Raw genomic sequence first — 6,214 nt, 5'->3', positions numbered from 1 at the left:
TCCATCACCCACCAATACCCAGATTCCTCCATATCCCTTTTCAGGCAACCTTTGCCCATCTCCAGCCCCTGGCAACCACTGGTTTGTTTTCTTCCTTTATAGTTTGCTGTTTCTAGGATGATATATACATGGAGCCATGTAGTGTAAAGAGTATAGTATCCTTTAAAGCCCGACATCTTTCACTTAGTGTACTGCATATGAAATTCATCCCTATTGTTGTATGTATTGGTAGATCAGTTCTTGTTATCGCTGGTTGTATGGAGGAACCAACCACAGTGTCCTTACTCACTCTTCAGTTGAAGGACATCAGATTATTTCCAGTTTTTTTGACAACTAGGAATATAGCCGCTAGAAACATTTATGTATCGGTTTTTGCATAAACGTGAGTTTTCACTTAACTTGGGTAAATACACAGGAATGGGATGGCTGGGTCGTTCGTTAAGTGTCTTTTTAACTTTGTAAGAAATTGCCAGGCTGTTTTGCAGCGTGGCTGTGCTGGCTGCCATGCCCACCAGCAGGGTGTGGAGTCCCGGGGGTGTGCCTCCTCAGAAGCCCTTGGTATTGTCAGGGTCATTTGTTTGTTTGTCTTGAATTTGCTGCCGTTCTAATAGGTACCTAGTGGTTTCTTGTGATTTTAACTGACCTTTCCCTGAGGACCAATGATGTTGAAGAATCACTAATTCTCATCTGCCCTGTTTTTTTTTTTTTAAACAAACTTAATAATTCTTTTAATTTTAAATTAATTTCTTGTCAACAACTATGGACATGGTTAAGCAAGGACGTAACGTATGCTTAATACTGAACTGACGAGCACAATTGAATGCAGTGCTTCTTAGGGCAAGTCTCATTTTAGCCTTCACCCTGATTAAATTTAAGGTCCTTATTTCTCCTGTCTTTCCTGAGCTACAGTGGGGGGGGCTCAAAGTGGGGCACCCAGTTTCTCTTCATTCCCACTTTCCTGCCAGCTTGGGCTTCGAGAGGCAAGCCCCAGAAGACAGAAAGTAGGGTGTTAAACAGAGCCGAATCAATATAAAGTGACCTGACAGGAGAGGGATGGGATACACTTTAGGTTAGAAAATGTTACCTAACCAAACTGGGGTCCACTTGCCCAGCACCCAGCAATGCCAGACTGCCGACACCGGGTTGTGGTGAAGACCAGTGATGAGTGCGAGCACCAAGCCAGGAGGATGGGCGGCTTACGCCCCAAGACCAAACTCCGCATTGGCTTCCGGGGAGGTTTTCTAAAGGCAGCATTAGAGGTGAGGGCTCAGGGTGTATGCTCAGCCTGCGGGCTTTCTGCAGCTGTGCTGAGATAACGGGTGATGCTTTGGGAATCTTAATCATCAGCCTTCTGGTTCCAGCCTGTCCAGGGTCAGCACATAGTCCCCATCCACCTCCTGGGAGGGCTGGGGGAAGTCTTAGTTTCCGCAGAACAACTCAGAGATACTCGTCAGATTGTTGTGTGTATCCCTTGAGGGAGACTGCGGCTCTGTTTTGTCACTGAACTAGCAAGCTGTCATTACTTTTTTTGAATGACCACTTTTTGTTTGTTTCTGCATTCCCTCACTTCCCTAATTAGTAACTGCTTGAATCTGCTCTTCGGAATTCAGGACACATGGAAGGGCTTTCGTGCCCGGGAAGACCTCACAAGGACCTCCTGGGTTTCAGTCTCCCTTTTTCTGATACGTCTCATTCTGGAGGGGAAGTGGGGAGAGAGGAGAAAGGGAATCAAGTTTTGGATAGAGCGGTTAACCATCAACCTGGCGAGAAAGTAAAAAAATGAATTTCTCTTGTCCCTTTCCCCATTTGCCAAGCTTATTAGCTAATTTAGTACTCTTCTGTTCCTAGTTTACAGGTACGTTATTTTGGTGGCACTTTCTCTTTCCCAAAATAAGATCGTGCCTTTATCTTGCTTCCTTTCCTTTGAGGGCAGGCAAGTTATAGTACCTATACTGCTGTAATTGTCACTTATTGATCCAACGATAAGGGACTGTCTTATATTTCTGTATTCCAGGGCTTTATTTTTAGTGGGCCCTCATATGAATGAACAAATGGATAGATGAGAAACAGCACCTACCGCCTGTATCAGATCAGATCAGTCTCTCAGTCGTGTCCGACTCTTCGCGACCCCATGAATCGCAGCACACCAGGCCTCCCTGTCCATCACCAACTCCCGGAGTTCACTCAGACTCATGTCCATCAAGTTAGTGATGTCATCCAGCCATCTTATCCTCTGTCATCCCCTTCTCCTCTTGCCCCCAATCCCTCCCAGGATCAGAATCTTTTCCAATGAGTCAACTCTTTGCATGAGGTGGCCAAAGTACTGGAGTTTCAGCTTTAGCATCATTCCTTCCAAAGAAATCCCAGGGCTGATCTCCTTCAGAAAGGACTGCTTGGATCTCCTTGCAGTCCAAGGGACTCTCAAGAGTCTTCTCCAACACCACAGTTCAAAAGCATCAATTCTTCGGCACTCAGCCTTCTTCACAGTCCAACTCTCACAGCCATACATGACCACAGGAAAAACCATAGCCTTGACTAGATGGACCTTTGTTGGCAAAGTAATGTCTCTGCTTTTGAATATGCTATCTAGGTTGGTCATAACTTTCCTTCCAAGGAGTAAGCGTCTTTTTAATTTCATGGCTGCAGTCACCATCTGCAGTGATTTTGGAGCCCAGAAAAATAAAGTCTGACACTGTTTCCACTGTTTCCCCATCTATTTCCCATGAAGTGATGAGACCGGATGCCATGATCTTCGTTTTCTGAATGTTGAGCTTTAAGCCAACTTTTTCACTCTCCACTTTCACTTTCATCAAGAGGCTTTTGAGTTCCTCTTCACTTTCTGCCATAAGGGTGGTGTCATCTGCATATCTGAGGTTATTGATATTTCTCCCAGCAATCTTGATTCCAGCTTGTGCTTCTTCCAGTCCGGCGTTTCTCATGATGTACTCTGCATAGAAGTTAAATAAGCAGGGTGACAATATACAGCCTTGATGTACTCCTTTGCCTATTTGGAACCAGTCTGTTGTTCCATGTCCAGTTCTAACTGTTGCTTCCTGACTTGCATACAGATTTCTCAAGAGGCAGGTCAGGTGGTCTGGTATTCCCATCTCTTTCAGAATTTTCCACAGTTTATTGTGATCCACACAGTCAAAGGCTTTGGCATAGTCAATAAGGCAGAAATAGATGTTTTTCTGGAACTCTCTTGCTTTTTCCATGATCCAGCGGATGTTGGCAATTTGATCTCTGGTTCCTCTGCCTTTTCTAAAACCGGCTTGAACATCAAGAAGTTCACGGTTCACATATTGCTGAAGCCTGGCTTGGAGAATTTTGAGCATTACTTTGCTAGCGTGTGAGATGAGTGCAATGATGCGGTAGTTTGAGCATTCTTTGGCATTGCCCTTCTTTGGGATTGGAATGAAAACTGACGTTTTCCAGTCCTGTGTCCACTGCTGAGTTTTCCAAATTTGCTGGCATATTGAGTGCAGCACTTTCACAGCATCGTCTTTCAGGATTTGGAATAGCTCAACTGGAATTCCATCACCTCCACTAGCTTTGTTCGTAGTGATGCTTTCTAAGGCCCACTTGACTTCACATTCCAGGATGTCTGGCTCTAGGTCAGTGATCACACCATCGTGATTATCTGGGTCGTGAAGATCTTTGTTGTACAGTTCTTCTGTGTATTCTTGCCGTCTCTTCTTAATATCTTCTGCTTCTGTTAGGTCCATACCATTTCTGTTCTTTATCGAGCCCATCTTTGCATGAAATGTTACTTTGGTATATCTGATTTTCTTGAAGAGATCTCTAGTCTTTCCCATTCTGTTGTTTTCCTCTATTTCTTTGCATTGATCGCTGAAGAAGGCTTTCTTATCTCTTCTTCTTGGTGAAAACCATTGGTTTTTTGGTCTGATTTTGTTTATTTCTGGTAATCTTTCTGACTGCAGTTTTAGGTCCAACCCAGTGCTTTTGGAAGCAAAGAACAAACAGTTCATTTATGGAACAAAAGCAAGTCATGTAGCTTATTTTGGCCAAGTAAGGTCTTTCTGGAGATACATTGAACTGTTATCAAGAGATACAAGAATTCCTTCCTAAAATCCTGACATTGTTGTGAAGATTTAACCAGAAAGAGCAGCTGTCAGTTTTCTTTCATTTGCAGTGATTTATGTTCATCTGAGAGTTTATTATATTTAATTTAAAATTGACTTTTTTTAAACAGTGTGTTTATCCAAGATAAATAAGTATTTGGATCCAAGATGGCAGTTTTCTTAAGAGAAATTGTCATTGTAGCAGGTTTTTTCATAAAGTGGCAGGAGTTGGGTATGAATTGCTCTTCGGTTTATTTGTAAAATGCGTGATTTCTAGGTTGCCTTGGAAAATTAGGACTATGACTGTGATGATTATGACTTGTATTTCTTCATTGCCTAAGAAGTGAGGCTTGAAGGAAGCTCCTCTTATTGAATAAAACAATATGTTTTGCTTTCTGCCTTGGATTTTCATTTATTTTCAATTTCATTTAAATGTTTATTTTCATTTAAACGTAATTTTTTTTGTATGTTCAGCAAAATAAGCTTACTTTATTACAACAAAATCACCAGTCTAGATTGTTTAATTTAAAAATGAATTTCTAACACATTTTGCAACCAGAAAATTAAGTCACATTATCTGCATAAAATCATGTTTTAGGAGACATATTTAAAGGGTATATATTTACTTTATGTTCTTGTTAATTCTTATTGAAAGTCAAGATGAATTTTAATAGACTTTGTCTCATGAATGTACTTTCAGTTCAGGAATTTCATTCAGGTTTTAAATTATGCATACTAATAGAGGCAGTGGAGATAAAGTTAATTATAAATGTGAGAGATAATAAAATTTTTATTTGGAAATTTTTAGAATAATTTATTATGAGTGTGATATTTTTAGCTCTTCAAACAAAATATTGATGCCATTCTGCCAGTGTGATTCAGGAGAAATCAGCAAGTAATCCAGTCTCTGTTCTGTTCCTAAATTCTGCTGATAATAAAATGTAGTCTTCAGAACATTCCTTCTGTGCTTCCTGACTTTTCTGGATTATTTCCTGGGGGAGTAGAAAAGAAATCAAAGGTCTTTTTTCCCCACCTAGCTTTAAAAGGTCTTTTCTTCTAGTTTCTGTTGGTGACAGCAGTAAAGGGAAACGCAGACGGAAACTGTGAAAAAGACATCAAATGAGCGATATATTTATTAACATAGTGAATTTAATGAATTGAACAAGAGTGATATATGGTGTATCAGGCACTCTCAGCACCTGAGTGAGTTTAAATAAGAACTTATTTGTCTCTGCCTTCTCCCTGGATTCTAATAGAGAGCCTGGCAGCAGAAGCCCAGTGAATGCCTTAAGTGAACCGAATGTGGGTTCCTGTCCTCAAGGAATACAGAGTTCAGTATATGGAGGGGACAGTGGTGCAGGGCAGGGAGCAGGTATGTGCGAATAACTCTAGATGAAGACATAATACATTAAGTACTTAAGGAATGAGCGACAATATGGGAAAACTGAGGAGATGATGATTCTAGCTCCAGGAAACAGATTTATAAAGGAAATAGTATTTGATAGGCCTTAGAAAATGAGTTAGAATTTGAGACACTTTGTTGGGGAAGAATATTCCAGACTGTGCCAAGTGGGAGGAATGGAACCATTTGGTGTCTTTGGCTGAGGTACCTGACCCAGTGTTGGTGGCGACTTGAGGGCTTATAGTGAAGAGTTTACAGAAGTGTGAGCGGAGTTGAAATCGGGTGTTGGAGAGCCTTGATGATAGCTCTGTGGGTGAATACTCTGTAGATAGAAGGGGGCCTTCAGCCTTCTTGAATCAGGCAGTGATATTTTATCTGTTTAGAAAAACAGTACTGGGTGGGGAGGGGATACAATGTGGAAAAGAGCCAGAGATGGGAGTGAGGCTCTGAGGGTGTTGCCTAGGATTGAATTGTGATAGAGGTTAAAAAAAATAGAGGAAGAAGAGGTAGTTCCCCTTGTTGGGCACCTCTTATGTACCAGCTACTGTGCTAGGAACCTAGGGTTTTCAAGGATGTGTTGGCCGAGACTGGGTCCCTGCCTTCCAGACATGTGTCGGTAAGATGAGAAATGAGCATGGCAACACATTATAACATTATAATAATAGCTGTATGAACAAAGTAGAGAAGTGTGGTGGAGAAAGTGACCAGCTCTGTTGGAAGATGGGGTGGC

The 6,214-nt window shown here is 41.5% G+C and overlaps 1 protein-coding gene across 1 annotated transcript in view; it reads left to right on the top strand.

Moving 5' to 3' along the window:
- RANBP9 (RAN binding protein 9) overlaps positions 1–6,214 on the top strand; it is a 73,782-nt gene that overhangs the window by 17,924 nt on the left and 49,644 nt on the right. The gene's annotated exons all lie outside the window — the stretch shown is intronic.

Source organism: Bison bison, unplaced genomic scaffold (genome assembly GCF_000754665.1).
Source record: "Bison bison bison isolate TAMUID 2011002044 unplaced genomic scaffold, Bison_UMD1.0 scf7180017864274, whole genome shotgun sequence".
Taxonomy (NCBI): Eukaryota; Metazoa; Chordata; class Mammalia; order Artiodactyla; family Bovidae; genus Bison; species Bison bison.
This window is presented reverse-complemented; position numbering and strand designations above follow the sequence as displayed.